The sequence below is a fragment of the Plecotus auritus genome, assembly GCF_963455305.1.
Source record: "Plecotus auritus genome assembly, chromosome: 6".
Lineage (NCBI taxonomy): Eukaryota > Metazoa > Chordata > Mammalia > Chiroptera > Vespertilionidae > Plecotus > Plecotus auritus.
The window spans coordinates 8,903,988-8,917,210 of record NC_137773.1 but is presented as its reverse complement, the minus strand read 5'-3'; the positions used below and the strand labels follow the sequence as shown (position 1 = coordinate 8,917,210).

The window sequence follows — 13,223 nt, the reverse complement described above, 5'->3', positions numbered from 1 at the left end:
GGAATCTGAGAGAGATTTTTCTCCGGGCAGACAAGGTTATTTCTGGCCAGCCCACACAATCCCTGTTGAGCTCTTAGCTCAGTGTCAAGCTGAGCTACGTGATTTGCATCCTTTATCTTATTTAATGTCGCAAACCCCCGGTGAGTAAGAGAGTTTTAACCTTCCCATTTTACAGAGAGGGAAACTGAGGGTCTGAGAGATTGAAAAACAAAGAGCAAAATTTTCCCAGAGCCTCAGAGCCAGGTCGGCCTGGTGCTAAAGCTTCTCTAACCACCATGCTCTATTATTTCCACAAAAGTATATTTTACCCACAGTGCACCTGAAATGTAGTCTAGCCTCAGAAGACAGCATTTTTACTGTAAAAGGCTAAAAGCATTGTAGTTAGGAGTCCCCAAGTTCAAAGCCCAGCTCTACCGCTACTGACAGAATGACCTTGGTCAAGTCACTCGATCTCTCTCTCTCATGGTTTCTTCAGCTAAAAATTGGTGTAATGAAAGCATCTGTTCTCCAGATATTGTATTAAGCGATTAATATATTTAAGTTGGACCATGTCAAATTACTGATATTTGACCATGTTGGATCTACAAAAAACCTAAAAATTTTATGTCTAAATATCTAACGTTCTTAGAACAGCGTCTGGACATAGTAAGCACTTACAGTGGTGTTGGTGTCATTCTTATGGAAAATTGCATTGAGGGTTTGCAGCGTCTGGGTAGATACAGAATAGTAGGTGCCCAATGATTGCTGGTGAATTTAGGAGTTGAGTGAAAACTGAGTTGTCCAGGAACGCACACACGTGTGGTGGTCTGAGCTCAGGAGGCGCCCTTCCCTCGGGGCTGAGCAGGAGACAGGCAGGATGCATGTGGGCTCGCGGATGCTAATAGATTCCAGACTCCTCCTGGCATCACCTGGCAGAAAGTGGGGAAGCTCTCAGCAGGGTGCCCTGGCCCATGGACGCAGCCTTCGGAAGCAGTCTTTGTCCTCTGGCCTTGAAGAAGTGAAGGAGAACTTCAAGGTGGAGGGGGTGGGAGGTTAAGTCTTGTGGTTTGTGTGTGTGTTGCTTTTATGCAGTTGGCAATCATGAGAAAAGCCCTCCGCTCAGCCCGTTCCTCTGCTGCTGCTGTTTTTCTTGCTTAGACGCCTGCAGAGGGCAGGGAAAGCGTCGGGTTAGCGCTGGCTCTTAGGGAACAGAAAGACAAATGGCAGAAGTCAGATGTGATCGAGGAGGGGGCAGTGCTTCCCCAAGTACGGCAGGCAGCACACGCACACTATGACTTTGTGTGGCATATGGGCAAACTTTATTTCAGCGTGTCTGTTTCAATGCATCACTAAACCTTATCGCTAAAACATCAAGCTTTTCATGTCACAGACATTATTTGGGGAGGAGGCTGAGTGGATTAACGTTTTCTGAATTGGGGGGTGAGTGTAAAATGTGCTAAGGAAAGAGCACCAGTGGACATCAGATTGAGTGAAAAGCATGAACCTGGCCCATGATGACTGAGGTTTAGGGAAACACTGATAAGGAGGCGTTAAGATATGTCTGCACAGTCCTGGCTCTGGCACAGAGTAACTATGTGAGAGTGGGCAAGTGACTTAATTTCTCTAAGCCTCGGTTTTCTCATCTGTAAAGTGGGAATAATAATTCCTGCCTCAAAGGTGATTTTTTTGGCAGGGGTGATTAAATGAGAAATGCCTTAAAAGCTGGTAGTAACTGAGAGCCTGGCACAGAATCAGAATTCAGTAGATATTGTTTATTACTATTACTATTACCATTATTAACCTTAGCCTGGTACACTGTAAGACCTCAATTAATTGCATTTTTATAAACGCGACTGGTCAAGCTATTCTTCCATTGCATAATTATTTCTTGGATACTAGTGTGTCCTAAACCTGATACTGGTTCCTGGGACAAATTCATAACGGTGCGGGGGGGGGAGTGAAGACTCAGTCTCACCCCTCCCCATGCTCATGGCTCCAAGTTTGGGGGAGGGGGAGGTAGGATGACCTGTAAAGCCATAAATGCTGTCAGAGCTGTGGGTATAAAATATCCCAGCGTGCATTGAGGAGGAAATCAGCCCAGAAGAACCCCATTAAACTACATGGTCTCACCAGGCCAGTGTGGTTCAGTGGTTGAGCATCAATCTATGAACCAGGAGGTCACAGTTTGATTCACAGTCGGGGCACATGCCCAGGTTGCGGGCTCCATCCCCAGTGTGGACCATGCAATAAAAATAAATTAAGAAAAAAAAGAAAACATGATCTAGAAACAGCTCCATCCAATTGCCACGTGTAGCTACTGAGCACTAAAACATGTTCAGCGTGACTGAAGAACTGAATTTTCTACTTGATTTCATTGTAATTAATTGAAGTTTCAAAACTGAAGCAATATAAAATATTTTTCTGTTTAACACGCTTTTATTGTTTTGGCAATACCGCATTTCCCTTGAACCACTGAAAATACGAACCAAATTTGGACAGGAGGTCATGGTTCAATTCCTGGTTGGAGTAAATGCCCTTGTTTTAGGCTTGATCCCCAGTAGGGGACGTGCAGGAGGCAGCCAACCAATGATTCTCTCTCATCATTATCTCTCTGTCCTTCTCCCTGCCTCTCTCTGAAATCACTAAAAACATATTTTAAAGTGAAAATAGAAAAACATACTATTAAATTCATTTTTACTTAGTTAATGTGATTAGAAGTTTTCGAGTCATATAGGGTACGCTCATGTTGTAGTTCTGTTGGACCAGAAGCTGAATGTAAATGACAGTCCGAGTTGAAAGGTATACACGTTCGAAGGAGAGACCCACGTCTGGTTACCTTGGGCAGTTCTTTCTGACAGACCCGGAACGGAGCCTGGAGGATCTGAGGGCCCCGCCTACTTCGAAGGCCATTTGTGGGGCTGCGGAAGATTTGGTCCTCACTATGGGCACTCGCAGAGTTGCCAGATTTAACAAATTTCAGAAAAAAAATAAATCTGGCAACCCTTGGCGTTAGGCACATTGCAGAAGTGCAGTGAGCCTCATTCTCTTCACTCGTAAAATCGGGACGATAAAATACCTACCTCAGGAGTGTCTTATGTTACATTAACGATTAAATCAACCAGAGAAGACCAGGAGGGGATATATTTGCTTATCTATTTTAAATTTTTTTTATTGATTTCAGAGAGGAAAAGAGAGGGAGAGAGAGATAGAAACATCAATGATGACAGAGAATCATTGATCGGCTGCCTCCTGCATGCCCTCTACTGGGGATTGAGCCTGCAACCCAGGCATGTGCCCTGGCGGGGAATCAAACCCTGACCTCCTGGTTCATAGGTCAACACTCAACCACTGAGCCACACCAGCCGGGCAGGAGGGGATATATTTAGAAACTTCAGCCTAAAAGAGCTAAGTAATGTAAAGTTGGGGAACTCAACAAATGTGTTCATCTTTCTGGAGCTCCGAACACGCAGGTCTGAGGGAATCTGTATCCCAGGCTGGTGTTAGAGACACCGCCCCCAACTGCAGGTGAATCGGGGTGCACCTGGATTGCGGTCTTCCACAGAATTATGTGGGGTTGGGGAGCATGAGCCAAAGGGAGGAGGGAGGGTCTTTATGAACCATGTCGTATGTCTTTGTGCTGTCACTGAATGCTTTGTATAAGCCAAAAATGCCACAGCTGTTACAACGCTGCTACCTGTTAAGAGATATGTGTACCTTTAGCAGGAAAGAAATGTGTGGGACTTGAGTTTCGCATAAAACCCCTGAAATTAGCCCTATTAAGTAAATTGTCACAAACCCAAAATAAGTCTAATTGTGTCATTTATCTAATTGCAGATGAAAATGTAGTTCTTTTTTTAATGGCTACAGGTGACCTGTGTTTCAAAAAGAAAGTATTCCCCCCCCCCACCCAGATTCTCTTTCTCTCAGTAAAAAGTTGTCCATGTTGATATTAGCATATCAGAGGACTAGGACTATGTATTTCTGGGAATTTCATTTCCTACTACATGATAAGGCCCTGAGAGATAGAACTAATTTTTTTTAACACGCGGTTCCTTTCCAACAGAATCAAGTTTAAAGTGTTTCAGGTTAGACCTGTGAAATCCACTTAACTAAAAGCCATTTAAGAGAAAGATCAAGCTCAATTTGCTAATACAAGATTTTTGATTTCTGAGTTTTAAAAAATCCCTGAGCGAACCATGTCAAGAATTAAAAATTGAAAAGAACACCGTCAGCCTCCCCACGTGCCTAATTTGGCTCCGCTGAACAAATGATCAAGTTGAGATGAGAATTATATACAGGATTTGCTCAACATCCTTATTTCTTCAACTCATTTCTCACTCCTGAAAAATTACCAAGTTCCCGTGCAGGAGGGAGCGCATCTATATCGACCATGGCGCCGTTTGTCCAGGTAGAAATAGAAAAATGGTGATTTCAGATTCTAGTTGTGAATGAACTTCTGCAGAAGAAGTAATTTATCATAGAAACCCGATCTGATGAATTTGGGATCAGAAAGGATCAGAATGCCTCCTTTGTTGACTAATTTATTAACAGGTCATTTTTGCTCATGCCTTACCTTACAAATCGTAATAATAAAAATTTTAAGTGGGTGAGAGAAGAAGCTTTCTCTGTGGTCCCTCATTTTCTCATTAATAAGGCGTCGCATTGCCTGTAGGTTTCAGAATTCTCGCTCCTTCTTTAGGGAGGTGGAAGAGGGCAATAGAGAGAAAACCACAGAGTCAAGAGACCAAGATTCAATCCTGCTTAGCCAGTCATTGGTAGTCAAGACCTTGGGCAAGGCATTTCCCCTGAGTAGGGCTCAAGGTCATCTCTGTCCAGCAAAGGTCTGGACCTACATGACCTTTGAGCCCATCTTGACTGTGGTTCTGCCATTCTGATGTGATGCAGGAAGGAAGCCATGAAGCTTCCTCTGAGAGAGGGTTTATGCAAAGGAGGGAGAATACATCCCCAGTCTTCACTAGTGTTAGAGTTGAGCTGACAGTTGTCCTGCTATGAGCTGGGAAGGGGCAGTACACAGGTGTTAGGTGTCACATGGCTCAGGTTCAAATCCCACCTCTATCATTTTCCAGCTGCACATTACTTCAGCTCTCTGAGCCTCAATTTCTTCATCTGTCAAATGGGAAAATAATATACACATATCATAACATTGGTGCCTGGCACACACCAAGGACTCAGAAAAAGTTAGCCATGATCACCATTGTGGTAATGACACAATGACCCATGACCCAGCAGAAAGTGAGACACATTTCTTCAGTGCCTCCTATGTGTCTAATATGCCCAGACCCCTGCCTCCTGTACACACGCAACACTCTATAAGATCAGTGTGACCACTCTTCTCCCCATCTATATATATATAAAAGCCTAAGCGACCATTCGACCATTCAACCATTTGACCGTTCGACCGGTAGCTATGATACGCAATGACCACCAGGGGGCAGACGCTCCAACCGGTAGGTTAGGTTGCTGCTGGGGCCCTGTCACCCCTGAATCTGGTTCACCTGCACCAGATTCCCTTTCAATGTGCACAAATCCGTGCACCGGGCCACTAGTAGAGATATAATTATAGAGCAAGACTATGTGGCTGGGAGCCTATGCTGGCTTCTCTAACCAGCTACCGCCCTGTCAGTTTGAGCCAATTTCCCAGTACCTCTCCACCTCCGTTCTCTCATCTGTGAAATGGGAGGAATAATAATACCTACCTCTAGGTTTATTGGAAAAGGGAAATAAGGGAATGCTTATAAAATGCTGGGCACCATGCATGACACTGAGCCAGCACTTTGCAAAATGTTAGCTTCTATTCTAGCTAAGGGACATGGTGCTCAGGGAGGTGAGTTGGTTTGCACAGGGTCCTCTGCTTCTACGTAGTCGTACGGAGATTCAGACCCTGATGGAGATGGATCTGTTACATTTCAGGGACCCCAGGTGGGGAGCTGGCTCTGCCTTCACCCCATCCCTGAGGCCTCCCTGCCTCTGCTGCGGGTCTCAGGTTGCCTGGCTGTGGGGTCCAGAGTTCAATCAGAAGGCTCCCTAGTTTATGGGGGGCTGCTGGGGACTCAGGAAGGGAAATGAATCCAGACCCTCCTCTTGTTGGCTGCAGCCTAGGGAAGGAAGAAATGTGCCCCAGGAACGGAGTGTGGCCCTTTTCCACCGGAGAGTTCTCCCTCTTTGTTCCCATGCACATGGCACCTCTACCGATCGATGTGACATCTTATCCTCTGCAACGCTCACCATGTCTGCTTCCTGGGGTTCCGGGGGCCGCCTGCCGCATGCAGCCTGCGTTGCCGTTCCTTTGTGGTTGGGGCTCTTTGCAGACTGGCCCCCCTTTCCCAGGGCTGCTGGCTGTTTCCTGAAAGAAAAGCAGAGATTGTTTGGGTTGTCAGCACTGAATGACAAGCTCCGGAGGGGGGTGGAGAAAGGTGCGCTTAGGTGTCTGTGTACGGATCGTGGCAATGTGTTTTGCTATCACAAAAGCTCTTAAAAATCCCAGACCATGATTTATTTGCTGAATAAAGCCTACCGATATTATCATTCTCTAAAGGTATTTTGATCACATGGGTCCTTTCTCGGAGAAAGAAAGGCTTTTATTTTATTTCTTTCCTGGGAAAAGCAGCAACAGGAACAGGGTGAATGATACCCTGTGTGGCGAATGGCTCCAAGCATGTGCTTGGTGCCTGAGAATGAGCTGGCCAAGGGGACAATGGGACATGGGACCATCATGGCCAGGCCTCCAGGGTGCAGTCGGAGAGACCTGGCAGAGGGACAGAAAGTGGCTGTGAGCGCGTGTCTATCTTGCGTATTGATCTGCCTGGCGATGCTGAGAGCAGGGGGCCTTGTTAGAGGTCACCTGAGCTCACCAGACATCACGCACCCAGTGTCCACAGTTGCCACCTGCAGTGCATCCGCGAGGATGACAGGGGCAGGGATGACACCAGCCTGGGGCTCCTTACATCCTAAAGCTGCATGGAGCCCCAGTTTTTTCTCTCCAAACACAGAAATTGATTAATTCCGTACCGCTTCCCACTCGCTGTACCATCCTGAGCCTGTCACAAGAATAGATTAATGTGCTGGTCCCTCCATGTGGATTCTTCTTGTCTCGAGAGTACACTGTTCCCTGGTCCCAGGGCTGCCGCGTGCAACTGTCACCTTGTCCTCGTGGCGCCCAGGAAGGAGGGACAGAAAGCCTCCATGCATTCGCAAGGGACTGGAACGTGGGTGACACAGACAACACCCCTACTATGACCATTTCAGCACCGTGGCTGGAGGACAGGGGAGTGCAGGGAGAGGTGTGTAGGCAGGTACATTTCTGCAGAGCCCCTCTCTGGCCCGGTGGTCCTGCCAGGATTCTGGCATCATCTCTGAGTCCTCCTTTCCCTGCTGTGCGATTCCTACACCGCAAGCTTCACAACCATTTGGGGAGATGTGAGCTGGATGTTGGACACAGGCACGTCGGGTGCCAGAGCACTCTTGGGAGATGGGTACACATACCCCATTGCTAGCAAGGGCTTTGTGGGTGTAACGTCAGCACTTTGAAATTTCACTCCATTTAATGTATAATAATACAGTGGGAGGGAAATCAGAGACATCACGTCACCAAGACAGTTTGAAAGGGATTTTTTAAAAACTCCTTTAAGACTTACGGCATTTCCAAGAACATCATCCCTCCTGGCTTTCTTTGCGTCTCTTCCTTTGAGCAGATGTTGGCATTGACAGCATCCCTAAGAAGGATGCTATAAATACCTTGCAGTGGGCCCCTCCTCTTTGAGGAAGGAGCACCCCAAAGTCACCAAACATAGTGTCCCTCGGCCTGATTGTGAATTATTGAAGTTGCCAAAATGTGTAATTTCTATTGACAATGGCGATTCCTTTTAGTTAAACAGCAAACGGGCATATTTATAGAGGACTGGTGACTGCTTACAAAGGGAGGTGTCTGTCCCTGAGTGAGCCTTGGCAGCATTCTGTACGTGATGCTGTCACCACGTGTCCTGTCAGTGTTGACCGCAGGAGAGCTTGGGGTTGGTGGCTCTCTCTCTGCAGTTACCAGAGTCTACTAGTAAGTCTGAATCCCAGATCTCCCGTTTCCTTGGGCAAGTCCCTTAACCTCCCTAAGCCTTCATTTCCTTTTTAGAAGATGTAGATTTCATTACCACCGCTCTGGGCTGGAATGGAAATAAGTGAGCTTCCATCCTCTTTAGAATCCTCAGGGTCATCCCTTCTGACTCAGGTAGAAGCCACTAACTCCACCCCACCCTTGAATGTTCTTCCCCAGTTGTCAGCATGAATTACTTTCTCATGTGTCTCAGGTTTGGGCTGAGATGTCACCTGTCATAGATGCCATCTTTGGCCAGTCCTCATTTAAACAAAAGAACTTTTAATTCCGTCCCCCCACAACCTGGTATTCCCTAACCCCATACTCTTTACTTTTCACTTACGTGTTTTGTTTCCCTGTCTCCCACTAGAATGTGAACTTGTTGGCAGCTTTATTCTGGGTGCCTAGGACACACCTAACACACAGTAGGTGCTCAATAAATATTTGCTGAATGATAAAAAAACAAAAAACAAATAAATGATACAATTAACCTAATGAACCCAACACCTGGCACCTTGTCAAAATAAATGTTAATTGTCTCCATGTCATTGAGTAGGTTCATTTGCATGTGTTAATTTTCACGACTGTTTGCAGAAGTGCCGCTGTTTGCAGGTGGCCTGTGCAAGTTGAGGGTTAGCACTCCTGCACTTGAGCTCTGATTATTCCACAGTGGTTCTCTTCTCTAGGCAGTGACACTTTTGCAATTGGCTACATTTCCCAGGGGAGCCTGGCATTGTTGACTAAATTGGCTGACTCAGGAGCTGGGAGACCCAGCCCTGACCTTTCCCATCATCCTACCTGGTCTCCGAAGGGGCTTTGACATCCTCTCTGAGGCTCTTGTGAGTCTGACCAGGCCGAACCACTGGACTCCGTGAGCATGGCTCCCCTTTCCACTCCTAAACCCTGCTTGACTAAGCTTCCGTTTTCAAAGGGAAAGAACCATCTCTTCCTCGGGGTATGTATGGACAAGCCTGATCTTTAAAGACACCCCAGCAGACACAGAGCACCCGGGGCCCCCATGTTTGCCCTCTGTGATAAGCAGGGGCCAAGTAGCTCTCTGGGAAGCATGGCTGACGTATTGATTGGCTCCTTTGTCAGGTTGACCCTCTGCCAGCCAATGAGCATGGGGAGATTCTAAGTGGCACTCAGCAGGGCCCACACGTACTAATTACTATTTCAGACACCCCTGTTCCAAGCTGCCACTCTCCAAGGCTTGTAATCTCCTATCCTGTGGTTGCTGGGGAATTTTGTTACCTGTAACTATCCCTTCTCCCTTCCTTTTGCGTGGGCTTCTTCTGAGTATGTCTTTTAGAGCCCATCTGGCACACACAAAATATAAAAATAACAACTACAACAGGAAACACACACACACACACACACACACACACACACACACACACAAGCAACTTCCATAAGAAAATATCCCCTAACTCCAGGTAGGTCTGTGTCTCATTCTTGCTGCATTCAGGGTCTGTGTGGGGTCTGTTTGTGATCTGTCCATCCTGCCTTGGTTCACTTTCAGCACTCGATGGAAGTCCTCTCCACTTAGCCAGAGGGAAACTCTCAGAGTCTGGCTGCCTCTTGTGTTTTTTGTGGCTGCCTTCCCAGCTGCCACCTGGATTACACGAGCTTCCACTGGGAGCCTTTCCCTGTTCCATCCTTGCTGACCCACGGAGTCCCATTGTTCTGTCCAAGGGTCCCGCTGGAGCGGAGCCTGTCACATCGTGATAAATTGTGCATTTTGGCTGCCGGTGGGGGGTGAGAAACGTTAGGGAGAGGGCCTCCCAAATTCATTTCACTTCTGACCCTCAGATGGTGCAAACAAGACCTTTTGGGGTGAGCTGTTGGAGCACCTGGGGGGGTGGGAGAGGGGACCACCTGCTCACCTAGGATGTCTTATTCTATAGCATGCAAATTGATGAGGTCAGTGTTCACCCACAATCTTCAGATGAAGAAGCAGTAACTCTGGCTCCTCTGAGGCCCTTAGCTTTCTAAATTGGATTCTGAGAGTGAATCACAATTGGAAATATCATGACATCATGTTTAAAGAGCTATTTTGTTGTTGTTGTTTATAAAACCAAATGCAGTGGCCCTCAATGTGTCCTAACTCTTCCTGGCTGGGTTTTGGAAAGAATCCTCACACTATAAATAAACAACTTCAAGGAAGGCACAGCGACCTGGTGTATGAAAATGGAATTTCTAACTTTCCCTAAAACCGAATGAGTCTGTCTAGTCAGCCGTGGGCAAACTATGGCCCGCGGGCTGGATCCGGCTATTCTATCCGGTTCTCTTGCTCTCCCCTCCGCTCCTTTACTTTGAATTTATATTAGTTCACACAAACACTCCATCCATGCTTTTGTTCCGTCCCTCCGGTCCAGTTTAAGAACCCATTGTGGCCCTCGAGTCAAAAAGTTTGCCCACCCCTGGTAGATAGTCTCAGGTGTGCTGCTATAACAAAGAACCCCACACTCTCAGTGGCTTGCAACAGTATCAGCTTATCTCTTCACTCAATCTGTGTTCTATGACCGGTCAGCCATGGCTCTGAGCCACATTATTGTCACTCAACACCGGGGCTGATGGTGTGGAAGAGGAAAAGAGGTGGGCAAAGTACGTGCCACCTGGACACGGCCCACATCTGAGTTCAACAAGGTGAGAAAATAGAACCCCCTTCAGGAAGGGGTGCTGAGTATAGAAAGCGGTCATTCACCAATCACAGTAAGATTGTCCTAAATTGCAAGAAAGAGACCGTGTTTGCTGAGATCCTACTGCAAACCAGAATTTGTCACCAGACCACTGTGACACCTGCCATTATAACCCTCCTTGAATTCCAAAATGCCCCTGTGATCAAACTTCTCAGGCACCCATTTCCTGGCCAGTGAAAGGGGGATTACGGTAGTACACCCCTCAAATGTCAGCCATGAGTCCTAAGATAATGTCCACAGGAAGTCTCCTCCGGTGCTGGCCACAGAAGGGCTTCAAGGACGGGCCACCGGCATTAACATACTAATAATCAAAACAGCTGCTCTTCCCAGACTCGTCCATATCGCTGCCAGCGCTGTCTCATCCCATCCTTCCCACCTCTGTGTTAGATTTATTTTATTTATAAGAACATGATGACCTACAATCTAGCCCCTCCATCTTCCCCCATGGGCATCACCTGTTCTGATAAACACTATGGAATGCCTTCCGTGTGTAGGGCACTTGGCGAGACCTGCCAGGGGACAGATGCTTAACCCCCACTGGCCCCAAGCAGCCGTTATTCCACCTGTGAAGGGAAACCTCTACAAGAGGGAAAGGGGGAGTTTGACTGCTGGTTCTCAGCCCCAGCCCCAGAGCAGACCAGCAGCTGAGTAGGAAGCAGAGTTCTCATTAGTCAGGAGACTCATTTACTTCACAGCTCCCCTGGGTCTTTATCCTGAGGACACGTCAGCCCATCCCCGCTGTTGTCTTACTCAAGAAAGAGAGAAGGAAGAGCTGATCCAGAAAAGAAAATGTGTAAACAAAAGCCTATTTCAGACCCTGCTCCCCTCCCCCGCCCAAAAAAGAAACAAGACAAGGTGGTTATGCCCCTACTATAATTCTCACTTATTTACTTAACATTCAATGGAACAACAGAAAATATGCCCACACTTGAGTCTCATTTTTGTGGCGTTGCCTCTGCTGGGAGGACCGAGCTGAGCTCGGCAGATTTCGCTTCTCCATCTCACTTTCTGATCTTTTCTTTGTGCTTCTGGGAGTTGTCTGAGAAGTTACTTGCATACTCTGACCCTAACCCTTCTCACCCCATCTATAGTTTTCTTGTTTTCAAAAATGCTTTAAAGAGAGAGACAGAGACGCTATGCGACCCAAAATGAAAAGGGAGGACAGGCATCTTTGAAAACAGAGAGCACAGTTCCCAGAATGCCCTGTTCCCATGCAGGCGGATTGGGGTGCCCTTCGCTCACTGTGCCCCCAGAGCGAACACGGCAGTGTGTTCTACGTGGGGTGGCAAGACGGAGTCCCGCCAGAGGGGAGCAGCTTGGACACGAGTTTTCATACCGAGGGGGCCCTAGGGATGATGTCATCGTTGCCTGGTGGAGCCACCTGTTCCTTTTACAGACGTGAAAGGCAACGCTTGGCTAGGCCTGAGCCCCAGTACACCTGCTACACCCGTCCGTGTCTGTCTCCAAGCACAGAAACCCTCCACAGAGCCACATCTCCGGGGCGCCCTGAGCTGGCTGGAGGTGAGCCCTGATAGCCCAATCATAACATTTTTTAAACCATTTTAAAATAGCTAATTCTTTGGTGCCCTTTGTCTTGTAATTGCAAATCAGAAGCTGTCATTACCTAGAAGCACCCATGATTCGTTCCCACTGCCTGGCCTCTGCACAGTGAGAATATGTCACGATTCCAGGCAGTAGGATCTGGTCGCCTCCAGTAAGCGCCCTCCGTATAACGGATACACTGCAGAGGAAAATTAGGTGCTGCCTGGACTGAAAGTGTGAGTAAATGTCACTTACTGGTATTTATCGTCTCAGAGAGTTGCAGCAGCGGGCCTTGCACTTCAGAGTAATGTCTGGAAACAGCACACGGTTCCGCGTTGGGACCGCGTGGGAGAAAGAAGCCGCCATACACACGGGGACACCTTGCCACCTTATCTGCGGCCATCAATCTGAGCTGTATTGTTGGAAGATGGGTTTTTAACCTTAATGGGATGCAGCCCGACTTGAAGTGGTGGCAGGCCTGCAGAATTAATTGCTGTGTGAACAGTTTCCTAAGCATTGTTAATTGTGTTTCCTGCGGTTAATTGTTTCTCCCGTCCCTGCATCATCCCTGTCACCGGCCCTTTCTCTCCCGCGGTGCTGGACACATAGCAACAGCGTCAGCCTGTGTCCAGGTTGAAATGCCAGACAGAGGCGGTGCGATTATTGTCTGAATGGAAAATGTGTAGGGAAATGAACTCCTTATTGATTTGCAAATGAAGCATTTCTGAGACGGGGCTTGGAAGAACGCAGGTTGTTTAATCGCAGGCAGTCAAACAAAGCCCCTAGAAGCCACAGAGATGGGGGGGGGGGAGGGGTTGAGTTGGCTAATCTAACTGGGAAGTGGGGAGTTGGGACAGACAGAGGGACGAGGAAGACTAGAGGAAGCTTGGGCTTGG

At 47.5% G+C, this 13,223-nt stretch overlaps 1 protein-coding gene across 6 annotated transcripts in view; it reads left to right on the top strand.

Annotated features, from left to right (window-relative positions):
* TENM2 (teneurin transmembrane protein 2) overlaps nucleotides 1-13,223 on the top strand; it is a 1,211,371-nt gene that overhangs the window by 1,001,607 nt on the left and 196,541 nt on the right. The gene's annotated exons all lie outside the window — the stretch shown is intronic.